We start from the raw sequence: 23,553 nt of genomic DNA, 5'->3' as shown, positions 1-23,553 counted from the left end.
TTGAACTCTCAAGCTTGATGGCTAATCATTTTGCTTAGACCTTGTGAAACAGTAGAACCAGTAAAAAAAAGTCATTCTATTTTTATTTTCCTCAGAAATATTTTTCTCTTGGGAGAGCTTTCAAGTGATAAGTTCCTTATGGAAAGATTCCTTCCTTTGTGTACAAACATCCAGGTACCAGGAAGAAGGATAACAGCCTACACCAGAAATACTCAACCAACTGACATCCATGCGGTCAGCAGCAGAGAAAGCAGGACTAATAACTGACATCATTTCTGAACAGGCTGGGAAAGCACCTTGATACCTGCAACCGATCCAACAGTAGAAACCAGTTCAAGTAGGAAAAGGTGACCTGCCTGACTGCTCTTACTATTATTAAGGCAGAGTCTTTCAGAGCGCCCACCTGCATCTAGTTACCTCACTCTGGTTCAGAAAGTCTACTGTATTCGAGTGGACGTTTGGAATAAATACAGCGTGACCTTGCGTGGTGAACTCCAGAGTGTGGTGGCTCACAGGCAAAGGAAAGCATCCTTCACCATCTTATTTATGATGTCTATTTGGTCTTGTATCCTGTGAAGCTCGGTGCTGGGGACTGCCACAGAACCAGCAGGAAGATGATACTGGGTCACCGGATGGTTTTGCCTTCCAGGAATTTCACATGCAACCTAAAATTTTTACAGGCCTGTCTGGCCTGCATTGAACTGTGATTTGCAGGGGACACCACTTATGTGTCAGTGAGGAAAGAAATTTAGTTATTTTCTTGTGTTCATTGGTTACCCTCTGCTATCATGAGAGTGCTTGATGAGGAAGGCAGCCTGACCCACACAAGACAGACACTTTTTGTGGCAAGATTTGGCCGTTTTGCCCTTGCAACTGAATCCATGGAACTTGATTTCCTCCCAAACACATCCAAGTGCTTGAACTTTTTGTCCTCTGGCATACTCGTAAATGTCGATTCTTCTCGTGCAGCCAACGCTTCAACACAATCAGAGTTGGAGCATATGCAAAAGTATTCCTACTCTGATCAAGCCGCGTGGTATTTTCTCAACCCATTCAGTGGCTCCTGGTGTAGTGGCCAGCTGCTACTAAACAAGTCATGCTGTATCTGGTATTTGTTTGTTTTAGAGAATGGCAATTATAGCTAACCCCAAAGACAAGAGATTTTTTTGAAGATGGCTATTGTTTCAAAATCCACATGGTAAACAATTGGTATAAATTACTTCTGAATTTTTTTAAATGGGCTTGGTGCTGATTCACCAGAGCTGAGGCCATTGTTTAACCCAGCACCAGTCAAACTGAGCAGTCAAAAGGGATTTTCTCAGATAATAAAAAAATGGTGACAACTGTGGTTGTGCCACAGGCTTTCATTGCTCTTCCAGACCAAAATTTTAGTCAGAAAAAAACCACCTGCCCTTACTTGCACAGACATAGGGAAGATTTGTGGTAGACTTCATACTAACATAGTCTCTGAAGTTTTCCCCTGTTGTTTCACTGCTTACAGGACTGGTAACTATTTGTGAAAGAGCAACTTCCTAAACCATACCCACCTACAACCATGGAACATCTGGAGCAGGTGGGGAGCTCAGTCTTACGGTTCCCTTAGGTTGAAGGCTCCCCACTGACAACATCTGTCCAGAAAGAGAAACAGACAGCCAACTTCTCCAGACTTCTCTGCCCACCTGACCTGATGTTCTTCACACCAGTCACTTGGGAAGATTTAAAACAGGCTGATAAAATCCCCTGGGTAAATCAGAGAGTTAATTACGTGACAATACTTCTTGGTCATAAACATTGGGCTTAATCACTGGAGCTTTCTACATACTTGCACTAAAAAAGCAGACCCATAGAAAATGCATTATCCTCAAGATACTACATTTGCTAATTTACTGGACAATTCCAGGGTTAATTAACAACTTCTTGCCATTTCTGAAAGCAGTTTGACAGATTTTTCCAGGCACTCCGATACTGCCTACAGCAAACCTATGTGAGTTGCAATAATATCTACTGCTCACAAGAAAAAGCAAAAGCTCTCAACTCAGCAAGAATTATGTTGCTTAAAAAAAAATAAAATAAAAAAAATCTTACAAACTGGTGCAGAGAATCTTCTCTACAAATCAGCATTTATAGACTAATATTTCTCACTTTGTTGCAAGCTCACAATCCAATCAATCATTACATTAAAATGTACTAGCAAGGAAAAAATACAAAGAAGTAGAGTTAGCCAATTAGGAATTTCTTTAAACTGCAAGGATGCAAATCAAATTTAACTAATAAGTTAAATTTTTCTAATCTTGATTTTTGGGCACGTATCTTCTTCCCTCTATAAACTCATTCTTTAACTGCATAATTAGTTATAGGAAAATTCTTTCAAGTGACATTTAAACCGTTTTCCTAAGCCTAGTATGCTTTTATGGTTATATGGTCTGCATTTGTGCTGGTAGTAACTTCTGAAGCTGCCAATTCACTTTTACAGCAGAGTAAAGGCATTAAGTTCTCACAAGTTCCTACAGATACCCGGCAACCACCTACAGGAGAAAACCAAATTAATGGTTTCTCTGGAGGAAAGGCTACAGCTTAAGTGCAAGTCTCTCTGTTTAGCCACCAGAGAATCAATTTGGGAGAGGGAAGTTGGAAATGTTTCAACTACAGGGTATACAAGACCTTTTAAGTGATGAGAGAACCACGATAAATAAGCCACGAGACCCAACAACACAGAAAAGCAGATTTCCTAAATTTACATGTCCACAAACTGTCTTTTTAAAGTTCAGACAGGACAGACAAGCAATCTAGCACAAAACAAGGGAGGGTGTATTCAGAGTTACTGCCGACTTCCAGGTGTTCCTCCTGCAGTGGCTAGGTACCTCATCACCTACCTTTCATTACTGGCCCCCACTTCCAGTGCCAGCTAAAACTGCCTTCTGCTGAATGCAGGGTAAAAGCCACGCAATGCGATGGTCGCAAACTGCGGTCGCTCCTTTCCTGCAAAGTCACACTCTAGCTTGTCCCACGGGGTGGCAAATACCTGCCCACCTCTCTCGTTTAGATACAAACCCTCTAACATGTATAAATTGGAAGCACCCACCAAAAGAGCTTGTATTTCAGCGTTACTTTCTCCCAGCTGATGTTAAGGGACATAACCTCAATTTTTTTCAGTCACAGAGGGAAACGTTGAATTGTTGAAGGATATTTTAAGAAACAGACTAAAACTTGCCCTAATTAGTACAGCCTGCCTGAGTCAATATGCAAGTGTTACAAAACTTCCCATGCAAACTGAGGAAGTTAATCTTAGAAACAGAAATGATAAATACTGTGCTTTCAACAAAAAATACTTTTCCTCTGAACTTCTGATTAGGCAATAATAATGTATTAATCGTTTTAGGGAGAAACTTTCTCAGGAAATATAGTGATAACACATTTATCATTTTCTGTAGCTTAGATGTTATTTGACATAATTTCTCCTTGGGTCTCCCCTTCCTACCATCTAGCTAAACTCTGATGTCTTAGTTCTGCAGTGATGCCAAGTTTCCTTTCATTACGCAGGCTATGAAGAACTACAGAACAACTCCTTAAGTCTTGGTCTAGTTAAAAAAGCACAGAGCAAAATAGTCTGAGCAGATGCAATGTTTGGCTTGGCTCGTGTTACGTTAATAAGTTTTCTACTTTATGTTTTTATACCTGAATAGTGAATGAATGTTTTCTCAGTCTTTGTCTTGCTCTACTTTCCTTAAAAAAAAGATGCAGCCCTTGCACACGACACAGCCCTGAAGTAACCCTGCCAAAGAGGTATCACTCTTACATAAAAGGATCTTGAGCAGTTCATTCATGCAAGAATCTGGCCCAGGAGGAAAGCAAAGTCAGGTCACTCTGGATCTGACAGCGGATCCTAGGTTCTTGAGTATGGGTTTCTAAGGCTGAAGTCAGTCAAATGCATAGAATAAGATGATGGCATTCAACAGCATCCAGCGTCCCACCTGCAGTCACTAGTTTCATGGTAAGGGAACTGGGGGAAGGGAAGCTATTTCCTAACGTGATAGCAAACTATCACTTACAGGTCTGTTCAGTAACACCCTTTGAGAAGGCCAGAAGCAAGTACTAGTAGGCCACAGATAATGTAAACAAATAAACCAAAACCAAACATTAGTCAATGTCAGACAAGAAGAAACCATCTTTTGGAGGATAAAAAGATACTGGCAAAAATTAGCAATAAATTAGAAATGATCCATTATTTTTGTAAAAGGCAGGAGCTTTCCATTTATTTCAAAACACAGTAAGACCCCTTGAAGTCAGGCACCATTTACTACTAAGGTAAATGATGGGAAAGAAAATGCTATATATAATTGCCCAGAATTTTGCTTTTATATCCATAAAGGACCATCTCTACACTGTTAAATGCTGAGAACATCATTTTTTACTGAATGTGTTTTGCTTCTGCTGTAAAAATGTAAGAAGGAAAAAAGTCCCTGGCATAGAGATTTGGTCTCTTTGTGCCAATAATGCTAGTCAATATTAGCATGTAAGTTTTTAATGATTCACTATACTTTTTGATTATCTACTCCCCAAAACCACCTTAATTAGCAGAAATATTGATTTTACAATGTTCAGTCCTACAAGCTTAAGAAATATGAGCCGATAAACTTAGTCCTGAATAATAAAAAATTAAACTGATATAGTAATAAAATTGTAACAAAGGGAAAATGTCCTCCTGCATCTAAATTGAGTTGCAGCAGATAACATTTTGAATAATTTTAGTTTGAATCCTGCTGAGGCAATCATTTATGGAGTGCTGCCTTGCCAAGCAAGTCACCAAGTGCTCCTTGAGAGGATGTGATTGTACTGTTGCCACAAGGTACTGTCTGATTCAAAATATTCTCCCTGAAGTATAATAGAGTCATAGCACAAAGCAAACAGTGCCAAAGGTCTAGCTGACAAGCTTTTCCTATCAAGGAGGAAAGCTACCTGGTCCAAATTCAGTTTTTAAAAAGAATGACGGAAAGTTAGTGCTTTTTCATTCAGCATACAAAAAAAATCCTGTCAACAATTTTTTCCAGATTTCTATCTAATAAAAATAAACTTTCTCCTTCTCTTTTACATGAATAGGAAATTCTGAGCATCTTTTTAGTCTTAGAAACCATAGCATAGTTACAGTTAATGGACATATGTTTAAAATAGCAAAAAGAACTCCACTCTTCATAACATTAACAGATAGACTAAAGTCTGAAGGGACAAGCATAATATGTCAATGTTACTCTCTCTTTTAAAGCAGCCACAGTATTGCCAGTAATTCCCGAGATAAAGCTGTAACTATTTAAGCTATAGAACCTTCACTTCTTTTAAATTCTACATTTGCATGAGTGTATTTGAAATAAAATGTTAGCTACCTTCTATAATAAAAGATTAAACACTCTCATTAAATGCCCAGAATGATCATTTAATCTTGCCACTTCATGTTTTTGTAAAAAAATAGACACATCCCCCCAAAGACCCCCCCTTCCTCATTTGTTTAAAGGACCAACCTACATCACTAGGTCAGCACTCATAGAAAAGGAGGGAGCAAACGGTTTTTAAGTAAAAAGAACACATTTTAATCCATTCTTCCTTGAAAGTAAATGTATCTTTCAGGAGAGATAAAAAGCATGTCTTAGCTGTAAGTAAGTCCTTATGTAAAGAACTAAAGTAAATAACTAAATCCTAGCTAATATTTGACAGTTGCTGCCTTATGGAAACACTGAGGTCTGCAAGGACAGTGGCAGAATGATTAAATGGTAAAACAGTATGTCAGCTGTTGAAGAGATTAAAAACCAACAGCCTGTATAAGAGCAACAACAAAAAAGATCAACAGGACAACAGCATGCGGTGGCATCAGCATTACCAGCAACGTATGTGTAAAAGGGGCTTTAGCTCCTATTTCAGCATCTAAGCAAGTACCTCAATTCCCAAGCGTCCTGAGGTGTGGAAGGCAGCGAGACCCACTAAGGTTCAGCCCATTTAACAAATTATGTTTGTCTAAACATCAACTTCAGAACTTTTTTTTTTCCCCCTTTTCTTTTTAAAGAGATTTTTGGCACTGCTGGTGTTAGCAGCCAGTTCTGAATGTTGGGTGCCGGAGCATGCCCCCTCCCCGCTGCTGGAGAGCAGCAGCCCCGGGGCACCGCTGCTGGGAGGGAGCCCATGCGGAGCAGCCCCACGCTGGCTGCTCCCCGATGCTAAGCGTTAGCAGATGGCACTGCGGGTGCCTTGACACATCCATACCGCTTGTTATGAGTCATATACACAATGCGACACAGCCGGGACTCTAAAACGGTACCTCAGGCAGAGCATACACTGGCACATTTCCTTCCCACTTGCAAGAACCGAGACTCCAGATCTTGACTCCTTTGCTTCTCCAGAAAAATGCATCACAAACACAGTCACAACCAACTAGTGGGGCAGGCTACGGAAGGTATTAAAACCCTCCTACAACTGCATATGTAAAAGAGATGCTCTAGGCAAGTTTTCTTATGGCTGCCCACGTCCCTTCAGTTCCACCTATGTCAGAACAGCTAAGTCCCAGTGCAAAAGGTAAACTGGGGGCACTGCCAGTATAAGCACAACCCCGAGCAGACCTACCCTAAAAGACATGTAATGAAGAGTTGTATGGACTGTCAGCATCAGTCAAGAGCTGATACACGCTGAGCCTCTCCCCATTGTCAACAACAGGCAACTGTGAGAATGGCAGCCAGAGGGCAGCTAATTTGGGGAGTTTCTGGGTGATGGCTCCAGGCTAGATGAGGAAGCAACTACAGTCACCCTGCCCGCTTCCTACAGATGGTGGCCAGTGCTGGGTTGCAAGCAAGCAGCATTGTAGCAGCTCAAGCTTTCAACAAGCTGTTTCAAAGCCTTCCTTCAGATTGTTTTAGCTTTAGGTATGTTTTTGTTTTCCTTTCATTGACTTTATTGAGAAGATTAATGATGAAAACCAGATCTATTGGAACTTGCTTCTGTATGTGGATTGTACCTTCAAAGTTCATCTAGCACCTGGCAATAGAGTCCTTAAGGCAGCTAATAAAACTCCTAAATGCTTTATTTGAATGTATGCAGCATGCTGCTTGTAGTGATCTTTAGCTATTTACCAGAAAATCCTTGACTTATGTTCCTTAATTAGTAGAATTTACTGAGAAATTAATACACAGGACAGGTAGATGCATGGACTTAATTAATAAAGCAGCAAATAATGCAAACAGAAATAAAATATTATCTACTTAAAAATAATTAGGTAAATAGATTCCTATAGAGAAAGCAGTTTTCAGGTCATAATCAGTGCAATTGTAACAACTGAAATGGACTGGGTACTGATTTCTACTTGTTACTACAGCTTCCAATTCTCACTTTTTTAGTGTTTTATATTAAACATTGTGTAGCATTTTCAGCACTGCAAACTTTTTTCTTAAATCAGTAATTTGGAAAAAATACTTTCAGTTCTGTTACAGCACATTTCATCATAGGTAATTCAAAACATTTTGCCAAATGGATCAGTTAAATTTCACAAGTTTGCTGTGATGTAATGCAGTAACACCAACTTTTTTTAATCCCTACCTGGTTAAACTTTCTGGTAGAAAACTTGAGTATTTGCATGTAAACAAAAAATTGTCAGCTGTCAGGTCCACTTGACATTGAGAAGAGTGTTGTCAGCACTCACAAGCTACTTTTAGTTCCTGCTGATCGGATCCATGCTGCTGTCTCCGAGTCAGGATACACAGGATAAACTGATAAAATTTGAGAAATCAGAGGACCCAAGCAGTGCACAAATGAAGGTGAAATGTTACTATTTTGTCTAAAATATTCATTACCAATTATAACTTTCATCCTTACAGATTTTTCTGTTGATGTAAGTTCCTGATCCAAAGAGAGCAAGAGAACAAGGCAAAGGCTGATAATTTCTAATATGGATGATGATTTACAACTGAACAATTGAAGACAGTGATCTGGTCAGGTCACTACTCCATTATCATTGTTCTGCTACTGAACATTGTAAGAAGATGGGTATACTTAGGAGACCTTTTAAGAATGCCAGCAAGAAGCTTCCTAAACAGTATTTTCTTGCAGCTGCAGAACAACTTAGAAATGTTCTTTTGTAGTACAACTATGACTGCAATAACATGAATACAAAGGCCTTGCAAAAGCAAGCACCAAGTAAAAATGACTAGTGGTGTCTGCAGGAAGGAAACAGCTTAGACGTGGACCTTCCAGGCACACAGTCCTGTCAGATCTCCTCTTCTAACCATGAAAGAAGTTCAAACATGCAAAACAAAACTAACTTCTCCAGAGTTGTCTCAAGACTTCAAGCGTGGCTGCTGAGTTACACACCTACACTGGCAGCTAAGACTTCCCAAATTTTGAAAACTTCCAGTTCCTGTAGAAGACGAGGCCGTGGATAAATAACGCCAGAGGCTGTGCATGTATGAGGAGATTACATACCTCACCAATTTCTCCAAACTGCAGCTATTAAAGGATGATATATTCTGGACAGGAAATGGGGAAATGACTGCATTTGTTATTAGAAATCCCTGGCTTCTCAAAGCATGCGTTGTTCCATATGGTATTATCCCAGGCGAGTAGGTAGGTATCTAATGACTAGATTTTTTTGCAAGCTCAAGTTCTTAGGCATGAGACTGATGGTTCAAAAACAGAACTTAGAGCCAAGTGGAAACACTGCCATTATTTGTCACTGAAAAAAATATCCATTTCTCTCAGTTATAATGTACTGATACAACCTTCCAGTAGTCTCTCAGGTTGCAAGAGACAAGAGAAAAGTGTATACACTTTTACACTTACTTTCCCCGCAATCTTTGGTGTTCGAGTGTGTACCCTAACACACATTGATCCACATCAGGAATGTAACCAAGAGGCAGTAGAAGAAAACTCTGTTGCCTCGGCTAGTTTTTGCAGTGCCAACTCACTGCATGGCTCAAGCGGCTCAAATGGGTCCCCTGTCGTTAATCTTCCGGTATCATGAAAAATACGCTGGTGGACAAGGACATGTAACATGTTCTATGCTCCTGGTCTACAGATTCATTTTATGCTTTGTTGTTATCCAGCATCAATCCAAATTACAATAAAGTGGGCATACAGTTATTAATTCATAAAATTCAAAACTAAAAACATGCAAACATTTATTAAAGACACAGATGTGGAGATAAAAGAAAAACCACAATTAACCTGTGTCCACTGAGGCAGGTTATATCAAAGATATCTCTCTCTCTTCCTCCTTCATCTCACCTTTTCCTTTCCTTACAAGATGGCAGACAGGTTTCCAGCCTTTGTCCATGTCCCTCCTTCCTGACAAAGTACTTTAGTTTTTACAACTAGTTCATGACTAGGAACACTTCACTCGCTCCAACTCTGTGCAATGAATGATATCCAATCTCTCTCTCTTCAGCAAAGCATAACTTAATATATTAACTTCTAACTTTTATATTGTGTGTCAAATGCATGACAAATGTTGGTGCCCTGAAATCTAGCAGCATTTTATTATGTAAAACTAAACAAAATTCACCCTGTAGAATACTAGCATTTCATGCCAAATATATTAAGAATAACGTCATATTGATGAATACACTAATCTTCTTAACCTTTGTAAAGGAAATGCAAGGGTTCTGACGCCGTTAGGTCCCCTCACCTTACTGACCTTCCTCGATAGCCAAGAGACTGTGGCTGCAGAAAGTACAAGTATCTGTACAGGTTCTTCTCTGCCCACATAAACTAAGATGCAAAATAGAATCACCAATCTACTTCTCATATATGTTAATTAACTGAGTAACTTAAACCGGGTTACATTTAATAGGTGATTTTTAACACACAGCTCAAATTCCCTAGGTTATTTTCCTGCTGTATTTTCTGAGTAAGCATAAAGTGGCCTTGAAATAAAAAAAACAACCAACACACAACAAAGAAATAAAACACAGAACCATGCAGCATATCTGATAACAGAATTCTAATTCAGCATGGAAGGAAAAGCAAGGAACAATCAAACAACTTGATTTCATTTTAGAAAAAACAAATTCACAAGTTAGAGCAGAACTTGGGCAGGTCTAAATCGACATTTTCTGCAGCAGAAATATTGCCTAAGCTCTTTTAGAACTTGCTTGCATGCCAGAGCAAATATTTTCATTTCATTGAACTTGCTAGGCAACTCCCCAACATAAAGTGTATGGTAAAAACACTCTCCAGCAATATCAAGCCTGCAATATTTATTAAAAACATTTGTGATACATGAAAACAAACTCTAATTCTGCACATATTCAAACTATGAACTCCACTTTGTGTATTAAATAGCACAACAGAACCTCATCTAAAACAGGTTTTCATATGGGAGAAGAAGAGGTGGCAGTGAGTGGGTGTTCTTCTATACATTATATTGCTAAGATTTGACCTTCTGAGCCACCCTGACTAAAATTAGCATGCTTCATTTCGTGCTTGTTTGGATGCACACTGTAATATGTTCCACTGCTCTACAGTAGAACTAGCAGCAGGATTTAGAAGCATTATAAGATATTTTCTTGTGAGAAAATAAAGGGCATATTAGGACATAAGCTATGATTCTGTCTGTACTTTTCTCTCTGATATACCTAACATCGTGCAGACCTAAATGACTACACCTTTCCATCTGCACCACCAAAAATTAGGATATGTTTACCTACTGCTATAGCCTCTAAATAATAGAAATGTTAGTGTGGAAGAGAATCTGTTGTTGTGAGTTTATACAGGACAGCTTATATAATAGTACTATTACGTTCCAGGTCCCACTAGTTTGGAATACCTAGTCAATTTAGAAAAAAAATTGCTCTTGCATAACAGTTATGATTCTTTAAGATCCATCAAGCTACCATCCTGTTCTTTTCTGACTCTGTGGTTGACCCTGTTCTGCTGAGTAGAGGTAACAGGAAGCTTTTATATGACTGAACAAAGAATTATTATCATCCAGTTTCACAACATGGTTGAATGTAATGTCCCATGGTATTTATTTAAGCAAGAAATACCTTAGTGAAATGAACTGAATTCATAATGACTGCTGTTGCTTTAGTTTGCTGATAGTGAATTTCATCCATTCTTTAGAGATACGTAAATGAAGTAGGAGGATTTCTACCATATACAAACCCAGAAGCAACATTTATTAGCATTAACAATGGAAGACAGCATGAAACATGCCTGCCTTTTGGAGGCCAATTTCTAGGATTTTTGGTACTGAGCCTTTGTATCGTATACAAAATTAATAGCAAAATGGCTATTACTGTCTTCATGGTTAGAGCCTGGTTCTTACAAAGACAGAAAGCTTATTTATGTGGATTGTTATTTGCTGGGCTCTGAACCACATTCGCAGTTGAAACCCATCTTGGCAAAAGTGCTGTGAATTTCATTCTTGTCCTTGAAAGGATCACACAAGAAATGTACATAGACCAGTTTTTGAACACTTGACATTTCTGACCAAGAATTACAAGTAGGAAAGAAAGAAAGGACAAGATCCTAGTCACCATCATCTTAATACTTCAAAAGAAGAAATTTTAAAGACAGAAAGATCAAGTACCTTACATTTTTAAAAATGATCCACTGGAGTTTGGGATCGTCTTATAGTTTGACAAGCCTTTCCATAAAACCCCAAAACCCCTAACCAAGCAACCAATCCCCACCAGTTCCTGCTTTGTTTTTCACCTTCTTTTATAATGGCATCCAGCTATCAGATTGTAAATCCTGTGCCATCACAAAAATAGCAATATTCTTCATAGTGGTTTTTATTGCCCTTTGGACTGAAACTGTCCTGGAGGAAAAGGAAAAGGGAATTCACTTTTGTACTTTCTTACTGGCCAATTTCTGTAAACTGTAAATAAAGCACATAAATAGCTTGTCCATTTTGGGGTTTCACAGCAGATATTAGAAACTGAGTAACAGCTGGGAATTGATCAGATGAGTATTGGAAAATGAGGACTAGGTGATACAGGTTGGATCAGGTGTAGAATATGCAGAACAGACCTTCACATTAGACTACATTCACAGCCATAAGCTAGCAGAAGATATTTAGAAAGATGAAACTAGAACAATGGGAGTAGAAAAAATGTACTGACATAATACCTGGACTTAAATAACTTGTGATAGAAGATTATGAAGTGACCTGCACAAGGTCCCAAAGACAAGGAAGAAAAAATACTGTGGGAACTGTGATATTGTCTCTAGGCAACATGATGGTACTAATTGCTTCATCTTTAAGAAGCTGTATTCTGGGGTGAAGGAGGAAAGAAATAGTTTGGTTGTTTTTTGTTTACCATTTCTATGCCACTTGAAATATTTTGCAAGGATCCACTGGAAAATTTCCCCTTAATTATGTGAATATTAACTTGTGAACTGTGAAGAGTTAGAAGAGTATGTATAGAAAAAATGAAGAACACATAAATACTACTGGAAGAATTATAGGGAATCAAAGAAAGTAGGGTGCTATCAATTCTCACTGACTCCTCATATTTTTGTTTACACACCTCTCCAGCTATGACAAAGACATTCAGTTCGCTACAATCCAAGCAGCTTCAGAAAGCTGGGCATTTGGTACAGGCGTGGTAGCCAACGCACTCAGTCCTACAAGACTCCGCAGCTAAAGAGAGCTGGTAGGTGCGCACACTGCATACTGGGCTGAACACAGAAAGACAGTCAGAGCCGGGAGGGAGTTCAGCTGCATCCCTGAACAAGCTTCACAAGTCCTGGGGGTTTATTGGCCCACCCAGCATCCCTGGTTTTGACAAAATGTGCTGCTGGTTGCATGACATGAGTCATGCCTGAACCTCCTGAAAGTGCTATAGAGTTCAAAAAGACGGGCTCTCCACCCCTGCTCCTCCAAAAGTTTATTGCTTAGTCTAGAGTGTTTACAGTGGGAATTGGCTGCACAACCTGTTTTTCTCTTGTTTTGACTACCCAGAAAATGTGGATGCTGCTAGTGAAATGAAATTATAAACTATTTATTTACAGGTGGACCAATGTACAAAACTTTCACTTGCGAATACTGAAAAGCAGATACTTAGGAGAGGGTAGTGGAAAGGAGGGTACTTCGCAAATTGACAAGTGAATCAATATAAAAACTACAAGTACCATTTTAAGCTCTTAACTTACAATGTAAATCCCTTATCCAGAACCAAATTAAAGTAAAAAGAGTTGCTGGACAATGATGTACAGAATCTGCTAGAATTTGACACTCCCAAAACAGCAACGTTGCAGTTACTGATTGCCAGTGCATACCTGTAAAAGCATCAGCTTCAATAGTGCACAAAAGGCAGCAACTTAAACAAAACATTGAAGCATCTCCCATGGATCTGCTCTTTAAAAAGATTTAAAGCCACTGATTTGCAAATGCAACACAGTTGTTTTAACTATGGGAAAAAAAGCTAAGGCTTGTTTGAAGCTTCTACTAGTTAGCAAATAGGAATCTAATCCCCCAGGATGATTTGAATATATATATTTTTTGCAAGGGCAACATAACTGTAGTAAAAAATTGCTTCATACCAGAGAATGAACCTATACATTTCTGAAAAATGAGTAACTGTAAAACAGTCTCGTTATAAGAAAGTGCATTCCTCCACAGTGATAGTGACACTTTCCAAAGAGCGTGTGTAAGGCATCCAGGCCAAACTGGTGATGATGCTTTCCAAAACATCTAAAAATATTAAAAGTTTGTCACTTGCTGAGATAAATGACACTAAGTGAAAGAAACAACAGATCTTTTCAGGTACGATCATGTTGAAATTCAGATGCTCATCTCTCAACACATTGCTTACTTAAAATTCCTAAGAATCAACATGCAAGTGTCCTTTGGAGCAATGTAAAAATTCAAAAATTGTGTTTCGGCTTCAGTCTGCCTTTACTACCAACAAACACTACTCTCAAACTCCTGAGACTACTCGAGGAAACTGCCTACTCACATTTGCATCCATTAGAAACAGACTGAAATTCACACCAAATACGAGTAAGCCTTTGACTGGAACTCAGCACGTATTTTACACAAGGCCTATACAGAGGCATTAACATACAGATCTTTCCAGGAGCTCTTATTTTTCTTTCTCCTAGCGTGCTCTTTATAAAACAAGAAACACACAATGAATTCATCCAAACTGAGGAAAACCACAGCATTTCTGTCCTAGGAGGTACAAGGCACAGCATTAGCTCAGTTTATTTCTAGTTACCAAGGTCTCATCACACAGCCGCTGGTGCAGAAACCTGCCAGATATAATATATAAATGGAGCTGCAGCTGCACGGCCAAGATTCCAGTGCACTCATCATGTGCAAAAATAACAGCAGTAGAGCTTAGCAGGAAAAGCACATGTGGAGACAACATTTTATAGGACAAATAAGAAGAGTTAGCAGTGGTGGTTTAGCCCTACTAAACCTTGATTCAGGGATCTGTATATTCATTATTATAAAGGATGTACTTTTCAGGAAGAGTCTTGTTCTACAGACTTAGTGGGGGAAAAGGTGGAAGTTAAATCCTGTTCTCGCTGAATCCATTAGCAAAATTCCCATGTGCTTTAGGTGGGATCAAACTTCGTTTATGGGATAATTTTTAAATTTGGTTGTATGATTTTTTTATTAAATTTGAGATATAAAAGAATTTTAAAAAGAGATAATTCAAACTATTCCTAAATTTTCTAGAAACAGAAGCTGCTTCAGCTCAAGATAAACTGTCTGCCTCAGCAAGCTCAAAAGTATCCATGTATCCAGAAAATAAATTTAATTGGAGAGACTGAATTCACATGGAAATTTTCGGATTTATAAGCTTACCTATTCACATGTGTTACATCTTTGCCACTGAAGAACGAGGAAATATACCTATAAACCAAATAGAAACCACCAAACGGTACCAGTAAAAAGGGGTTTTAAGAGCAAGAGAGAGGCTTGTAAATGGTAGATGAATCAATAAGACTGCGGTTCTTCATGGAGACTAAAGATCAGTAAATGACCCTGTATCATTCTAGCGATGCTTGTAAAGGATTTTGTTAGTATTCCAGAGAAGATGCGATTACTGGGTCCATCAGTGCTGTGCCAACTTTGTCACACACTGTGATAAAGCCATGCTTTTTAACTCTGCAGCCAAAAAAGTTGAAAGATTTTGCCTTGTTTCTTGCAGTAATGTGAGAAGCACTCAGCACCCATGATGAAACATTGGCTAATCATATGTACTGTGCTCTAAAAACAGTCTTGATCAAAGCATTGTACAGCCGAGTCCTCCTAAGTTCTGCAGAAAGTTTCGAACGTTCACTTCCTAAGAAATGTTGCATTTAAGCTGGTTGTGTGTTACAACATGTCATGGTAAGTAGGTCACATTTTGATCTTCTGATTTACCATATAAAAACTGTCATCATCTTTTACTGTCAGCATGAAATCAACATGCCACTTTTGTGAAAACTCTATAAGACTGATAAGACTGAATTTTGGCAATGGTGGACAGAAAACAACAGCCATGCTTGCTTACTGTGCTGAGCTGGCAGAAGTAAAACAGAAGCCACTGAGAGAATCTGCATCTTCTTTACTCTCAATAAAGCCATTTCATGGCTGCAGAGAAACACGTCTGCACTTGGCAAGGGCTCCACTTAAAAACAAAAATAGAAGTATCATTGTTTTAGTGGACATTACAGAAACGTAACTTCCCAAGTGAATCTGACACATTAATAACACTTCTTTAACCACTGTTTAATGATTTTTGCAGACATGACATGGAATATTTTACCAGTATTTTCAGCAGTCTGTGCTGCTTTTTCTTTCAGTTCAGGTTTGCCAAAACTGTAATGAAAGTCCTGTGCTTTACGCCATCACATGCTTCTTAGTATCAATACACCAATTAGACATATCACTGGTGTCACAGGTACTAACTGCTGAACTCTCACACTGGCAGAAGCACAATTCACTTGTGTATATAGCTAGAGCCTGCTAATTATTAAGCCATCCTCCTATTATACATTAAGGTTTCTCTCAGTAACAAAGGCAATTCAGAAGGAAGCTTGCTGAGAAGTTATAACGTGACGATAGGACCCAGAAGGCCATCGCTCATTCCTTGTTCGACCACACGCTCTTGTTGCTGTGGACAAGTAAGTCTCGCGGAGTGCATGTACACTGAGGTTTTACTTTGTACGTGGAGCGCACTCGTAACGTGAATTTCTTCATCCTCCATGCTCTGCTCCACGTCGTGGCCCAGCATCTCGGAACGCATGGGCTGGATTCTGCTCTGACTAAACCGCCTGGGAGATCTTCTCCAGAACCATGCCAAGTGTGCTCCAGCAGCAACTGAGCATTAAGGCATCGGGCTAGACAAGAGCTAGTCCACAGTAAAAACCAAAACCCAAAGCATATACAATGCAGGCATCAGGTTCTTGACACAAAGTATTTTCCTTTACTGATACGTTTCTACAGATCTGCTCTATGCATTAATGCAGACATTGTCTCAATTTTTTCAGCTCCCCAGATAGACTGTACCTTTTGGGGATGGTGATGTTTGAGCCCACACCTATTTGGTGGTCAAACTGCTTGTACCAACTTCAGCAGGTCCTTCCGTCACCACCTGTTATTCCTCAGTTATTACGATAAATACTTGCATGGGCATGAGGTGAGCAAGATAACTAATTTTCTAACAAACGCTAAAAAAATAAACTGGTGATTGAATGATGCCTTTCATCTTCCACGACGACAAAACAAGTTACTTTTCAGCTGGATCAGCTTTGTTGATCTAGATCACTGGTTTGGCTTCACGAATTGAGACACTATCACAAAAAAGGTGAGGAGCTGCTTATTTTGACACTGAAAACATGTCAACCAAACTATAGCCTGCAGCACAGATGTAAAAGTACCACAAAACCTTCCAAAACAACAAGAAAGTTAATTTGTAATATTTACAATATTTAATCTATTCACAATAGAGACTACTCTAATTGCTAGCACAAAAAGCAGGGGCACAGTATACAACCTGCAATTTCAGAGTGAAAAGCAAGAGTTCAACCACTAATGCTTTCGGAAAGATTCACAAAACCTTGTAAAGGCTTCTCTTTAGACAGGTCCTTGTGGCTGAAAACTATTATTCTCTATTAATATGTAACCTGCTGTCCACTCTTGTTCTACTTAGGGATCTCATCAGTTGAGTAAAATGAATAGCATGTAAACTAAATATGGGAAAAATTAAAAAGCAAACATCTTTCTGCAGACAAGCATTATTATCTGAGGTGGTGCACCCAGATTTATTTACATACATAATTAGAGAAAGGCTGCTGCAAACTGACAAGTCAAAAGAAGGCTAACTCACAGGTAGCAGCAATGGGATTGACAAATTATTCACTGCAGTAGAAAATGATTACTTAGAAAGAAAATACTTAAAGATATGTATGGAAAATAAAGTGATTTGTTCTTCCCTTTTATGCTATTCCTTTAAGGAATGGCAGCTAAAACCAGAATTAATACATACAGCTGAAGGGCAATTCTGTGCAATCCAACAGTCACACACAAATGGTGTATTTCATTGCTTTGGTAGAGATGTATTTGTGAGCTGCAACAGTGCTGAGCAAGCCTGCAGTTTTCCTTGCAATTCCCAGGATAACATGTGTACTTTTTTTTTTCCTTGCCTTAGGGCAATCAGTTTCACCACACAAGCTTTTCACTGAGCACTTTTCCCAAAGCTAATTTACAAGCTGGTTTTCACACCCCCATTCCCAAGAAGCATTTCTACCACAACACATGGTCTGAACAATTTTAAGTACACATCAGAGTGGCTAAGAAGTTCTAACCTTTCAGCTGAGGTACAGCAACTGACTGCACCTGTGCTCCTAGTCTACCACGATGCAAAATGAAGTAAGCTTACTTAGGTACTAATAGTTTTTATTTGCACTGCAGCAGGCTAGGGATATACCCGCAGCTGGTTACTGCACCTCAGTTGAGGTAGCAGCAACTTTCAGCAGCAACTTTCACCAAACCTAGCTCAGCTGCTCTCCATTGTCTATACTCTCAAAGCTCTTCCCCAGCCCCACTTCTCATTCAGTACAGCAACAAAGTTTAAATATTTGTAGAGTGCCTTCTGTAACTAATTAAGCAAAAACTACCAAACGTGAAGAAAGGAACAATTTATAGTAAGTGAAATGAGGATGCTGGGGAAGGAAGACAACTGGGGAGGAAGGCAAGTACAAAAACAGAGGAAGACAACTGGGTTCAAAAATTTTCCATTGTGGCAGGAAAATATACATCTCTATTAAGTGACATGGTCAAAATTTACAAGTTCATCAAATACCACTCAAGTAAATCAAGTTAAAGTTCTGTGCCTTCTAGAGGTTTTTCATGTGGAAAAGTTAGACCAAAGCAATAATTTTAGGTTCAGCAGACTGATCTACAGTAACATTCAGCTATTGGCTTGTAGGCAGATTAAAAAGAAATTTCACACAGTATTCCAATACCTATGCTAATATCATTGACAAAAAAGACATTTTGGCAGCATCTGGCACTAAATAAATTGAAGCTGCTGATACATATTTAATATGCAATGTTATCTCCTCTCAAGCTATGGCCCAGCTGAGAATGGTCAGCATGAGAGGAAAATCTGAGTGCTGCAGGAAAGGTCTCCAATGATTTAATATGTGGCATCACTTATTTCAAGTTAGTCCTGGCAGAATTATTACTCAGAAGCACTGGGGACCATTTGCCTGTTGTTATCTTTAAACCCTGAGAAGCAAAAGCCCTGAAGCTGTCCCCGCTTGCGCGGTCTGGTTGACATTTCTCTGTAGCAGTGCAGTCACTGTGGGCTTCCCCTCCGCCGCCTGACTCTCTGCCACAAAGCGCTTGTAAGTGATTGATCCTCCGGTCTGGGGGCTGCCTAGATGCTTGCACCGGGAAACCAACCTCCAGTTTCTCCAAAGTGGAACTGCTTATACCAGCACTACTGCTGAAAGATGCTCTTTGTACACCTTCGATTAAGCTCCAGTTGCATCTTTCAGAAGATGAGGAATGTTATTCCACAGCTTTTAAAAATCAGTGGCTGTCATTTGATGCATGTTTTATCCTGTTACTGGCTATCACTGTCACTCAAAAAAAGCAGTCATGCCACTTCTTGCATTTTCTCCTCCCCACTCTGCTCCTGCTGACACCAACATCTGTACAGCTGTTTGGTGAAGTGACTGGGAAAGTGGCCAGGCTAACCACTCTGGTACCTGCCTGCAAAAAACCTGCTTCCTAGCCAGCCTAATCCCCCTTCCCATGTACCACACCAACTACTTATACCCACACGAGGGACCAGGCAGGTCTGTCGTTTCCAGAGGTAGTGCCAACTTAGAGCTTTTTTCAACTACAGACTGATGATTGCAGTCTAACCCCACGAAATTCTTCTTTGGTTTGAAACACATATCCTGCATTTTCTTCCCTGAGCTGCTGAGTGACTTGGCTTAATCTTACATCACAGGCACGTCTCAGCGAGGCAGCTAATTGATCTCTCTGAAGCGTTCAAGATTCTGCTCGAGAGCCAAAAATATTCTTCGGAATACCTCAATATCAAACGTACTACACAAGATCTCATTTTTAATTGTGTTCAAACTGCAAGAAATAAAAACAATGTGCCAAAGGTAACAGTTTTAAGCTATTGAGAAAGCAATTAAAGCAACAGCCTCACTACAAAATAAGTTACTTCTACTACAACAAAGATGCTTTTTAAGGAAAAGAAGTGCAGCAGATCTATACAAAGTATAGCCAGCACGTTTTGCAAACATCAATAAAGCAAGCAAAATTTGTGCCCTTGGTGACAGCTGTCTGTTTGACAGTAGCAGGAGCCTTTTCATTTTCCAGTATACTGGGTACTACTTTACATCATATATATTTATTAGAACAGCAACAGCTATCTTCTATGTCTGTCTTACCTGAGAAAAAGTATATAGAAGCACTACCGTATAACAATATTAGATCCTTGCTGTGCATTTTTGTAGGGGTTTCTTCAGATCGCTACAGGCCATTAACCTTTCACTTCAGGTAAGTAATGAACAATGCAATGACTTTTCCAACAAAGGAAATCAGCTGCGTTACCAATGACAACTTCACTTTTAAATATATGCACCAACCCCCTGTGCATGCACTTGTTATTTATTTTTTTTTAAATCAATTCTGGTATAAAATAAGAAAGGTTCCCTTTGGCTTCACCTTGAGCTGATAATGAACAAACCCTCAGTGAAGCCTACTCCCAAGGAAGTCTTCCTTAATAGCACTGATTAAAAATAAAATGAAGTTTCTATTTAAGAAGCAACATGTATCACTTCCTGCTTTCCTTCACCAGGTTATCTTGTAATTGGACGAGTGCTAATTGGACACTTCAGCCAAACAATTTAATTTAAAAAGGAAAGAAAAAAAAAATTTCCCTTGGTTTCTAACAGAGTTAGTGTCATTGACCAATACCAATATGCTGAACTGTGAAGTCAACACCAGACCTTAATTACACTGGGGGAAAGCACAGGAAAACCCTGGTGGGGTCTTTCTTTTTCATTTTACTTATGTACCAGATTAACATACATCTTCAAGCAGAAACACAAAAGTGTTTCTTAAAGAACCTGCTCTGATTTAACATGTCTTGTACCACGGTAGGATGGGCAGAATAGGTGCAACTACCACAGGCTGAAAAATGTCTCTGTAACACTGGTGTGATTCTGTATCTGTATCAAATAACCAACTATAAAACAGGGTAAAATTTTTTGCCTGACATCAGGGCATATAATTTACAAAGGAGGTGGTAAAACTGACAGATTCAGGACAGCAAGATAGAAGAAATAGAGACATAATTAAAAAGTAGGTTATTTCTTAGGCAGACACTAATTGGGAAAGACTTGCATCTCTCTGGTTTTTGTTTATATGTAATGGTGGTCAAACCCACATAAATAATATCAGGGAGGTGAAAATCCTAAGCAGTTGGGGGAATGCAGCAACAACCAATACTTATATTTCCTTTACCACCCTGCTTCATTCTACCTGTTAATTCATTCTTAACCCTTGTGTCCCTAAGTCTTCTCTTCCTTTCATCATTTCTCCTATTAACAAGGCTTCCTCCTCTCCAAAAGCAGCAGCTTGAACTACTTCCCTTTAATGCTTCATTTCCAAAATGAACTTCCTCCATGAAGCCGGCACGCACCAGCCCGTCTCAGCAGAACATGTAGGAACGTTGGAGAGGTGGCGGAGAACAAAGGAGAGCTAGGGGAGACTCTGCCTTGCATCTTGTAATGCTTCCTCTCCCTTTGTACTTTTTGTATGGCAAAACCACTAAAAAGGATGCACTGAAAAACTGCGTCCTACTACTTCCTTCCTTTAATTCCATATATTGGCATTCATAATTAGATTTTGTTTATGAATTTTAAGATGGATTTTATATTTCATGTGAATAGGATGATAGCCTTTAATTTTCTACAAAATACTTGTAATATTTTTGAGGCAGCAATATATAGTTGCATAATGCCTCAATGTATTTTATTAAACGTCATTCATACTTCCTTAATATTCTGCATGCAGAAACTAGAATCCAGCAAACTGCTGATGGGTTGCACTTCTAAATTCTGTATCGCCTCAAACACTAGCTCAGTAAAGACTAACAAAATCGTAATTACATAACCCAAGAGATCAGAGAGGCTGCTGTTCTAATCTGTTATGGAAAGACAGATTCAGGAGAAATTTCTGGTTCTAGCAGTATAAAATTCACAAGCCCAGAAAGCCCCTCTTTTCTTTTTTTCCCATAGAATAAAATACATAATGCCAACATCTAAAAACAATGTTAAAAATGCATAACCAATGACACAAAAGATGACTTGACATTTATCTGCTGAATTAAACAGGGTTTACAGAGCATTCTGTATTTTTAGAACTTCTGTCATATAAATACAATTTAGTTTCAATCAATTCTGTATAAACATGAAAGAAACAGTTCTGACAGCGAACCTCTGGATTCCACATTAATTATTGCTCTGAAAGACCATTTAATTACAGCAAGAATTAAATACATCAGAATATTTCCCCAAAATTGTTCTGCATTCTCCCCAGAATTTTCTGCCATGTTCTGTCTTTATATGAGACCCCTTGTTCCCTACTAACATTCAGGAAAGCTCTGCCTGCAAAATAAGATATGAATACAGATTTCTGCTATTCAGACTGCCTTGTAACTATATACCCTGGCTAATTCCCCTCCCCAACTCCTTCAAAATGGTTTTCAGGAAAAAATTATAGAAACATGATAATGTCCAAATATTTGCATAAGGACGATTTTGAAGATTCCTCCAATTTCCTTCTTCTGTATGTTCAATTCATCATCTTACAACCCACCATGAAGATGCTGACTGGGCTACCCTCAGCTATAACAGTAGCTTGAACATATCCTAATTTCCCCGAAAAGTTTAAACAGCGAGTGATCCCACAGACCTCTGGACACTGATGTAAACTTTCAACAACAAAGGACCAAAGGAGACCCAGCCACAATTGGCAGGCTTTAGCAATATATTTTCAGGGGATTAAAGAAAAATAAATCCACTGTAACAGGTATATTAGCTAGTCCTGTTGTTTACCTATGTATTTGGAAAAGAAAGTATCCTGCCCAGCCTTTTTTTGTTGTTTAGTTTAAAAAAAAGCCAGAAGTCACCTACAAAAATATAGAAAGGGAATTGGAGGGAAAACTATAGACTTACACTTTTTAAAGTCATTTTGTAGTAACTGAATTACTTCACCATCACGAGCAAAGTCTAGCACCAAACTTACAGGTGGTACCTTTTTTTATAATTCTAATTTTCAATCTAATTTTTTTGCTAGTGTCATGGTAACATCAACTAATACAATGTAATCTCATACTAAAGATAATGAAAAGTAAGTCAAGCTTTTATAAATCAATTGTTTTTTGCATGAACTTTGTTTTAGCAGTAAACAATCTCAAAAAAGAAGAAAAACCTCTTTATATCCTGGTATGTCTTTAACAAAAGATTGCTCTCCTTGGGAATTTAAAAAAAAAAAAGTACAGATAATTACTGACTACTGTCCCTATTAGTATGGGTAAATCCCATGAAATGAAACTTTATTGGTTTCTCGTTTTACATAACAGTGATGTTAAAAGAATTTGTTGTCATGCAAAAAACAACTGCATCAGGTTGGGTTTTACATTACCCACATTATCCAGTAACTATTATCAGATTGAGTCTTTCTCTTATGCTACTTCTCTGCCTAATGCCTTGGTCCTCAGAGATGCCTTTCCAGACTGAACCCATGAAGTAGTTATACAGCACTGATTGACAGAGTGCTGTTAAACAAGCAGTTTCATTTGTTCAGGGTGTTTTGGTTGGATTGCTCAGCTGTAATGATCCTCTTGACGTAATGCTATGGTTCTTAAAAAACACAATTCACTGCCACAGCAGCACTGCTATGCTAATGTGATGACCATTACTGTGAAGAATTCTCCATTAATTTACAATCAGAAACAATCACAGGTTTCACTGTAGGCTTCTTATAATGCCACACCAGATCTCTGACCTTGTTCCCGTCCGAGTTTGAAGTATATTTTGTTTCAGCCT

General features: G+C 38.8%; 1 protein-coding gene across 6 annotated transcripts in view; it reads right to left on the bottom strand.

Annotated features, from left to right (window-relative positions):
* The window catches only part of LYRM4 (LYR motif containing 4), a 93,596-nt gene that overhangs the window by 15,406 nt on the left and 54,637 nt on the right, over positions 1–23,553 (bottom strand). The window contains exon 3 of one of the 6 annotated variants that reach the window (XR_008234043.1): positions 15,483–15,599. The exons of the other annotated variants lie outside the window; for them this stretch is intronic. The gene's annotated coding sequence lies outside the window, so the exon portion shown is untranslated. The remainder of the gene's footprint in view (positions 1–15,482; positions 15,600–23,553) is intronic. 6 annotated transcript variants of the gene reach the window in all.

This window comes from Harpia harpyja, chromosome 1 (genome assembly GCF_026419915.1).
Source record: "Harpia harpyja isolate bHarHar1 chromosome 1, bHarHar1 primary haplotype, whole genome shotgun sequence".
NCBI classification, from domain to species: domain Eukaryota; kingdom Metazoa; phylum Chordata; class Aves; order Accipitriformes; family Accipitridae; genus Harpia; species Harpia harpyja.
This window is presented reverse-complemented; position numbering and strand designations above follow the sequence as displayed.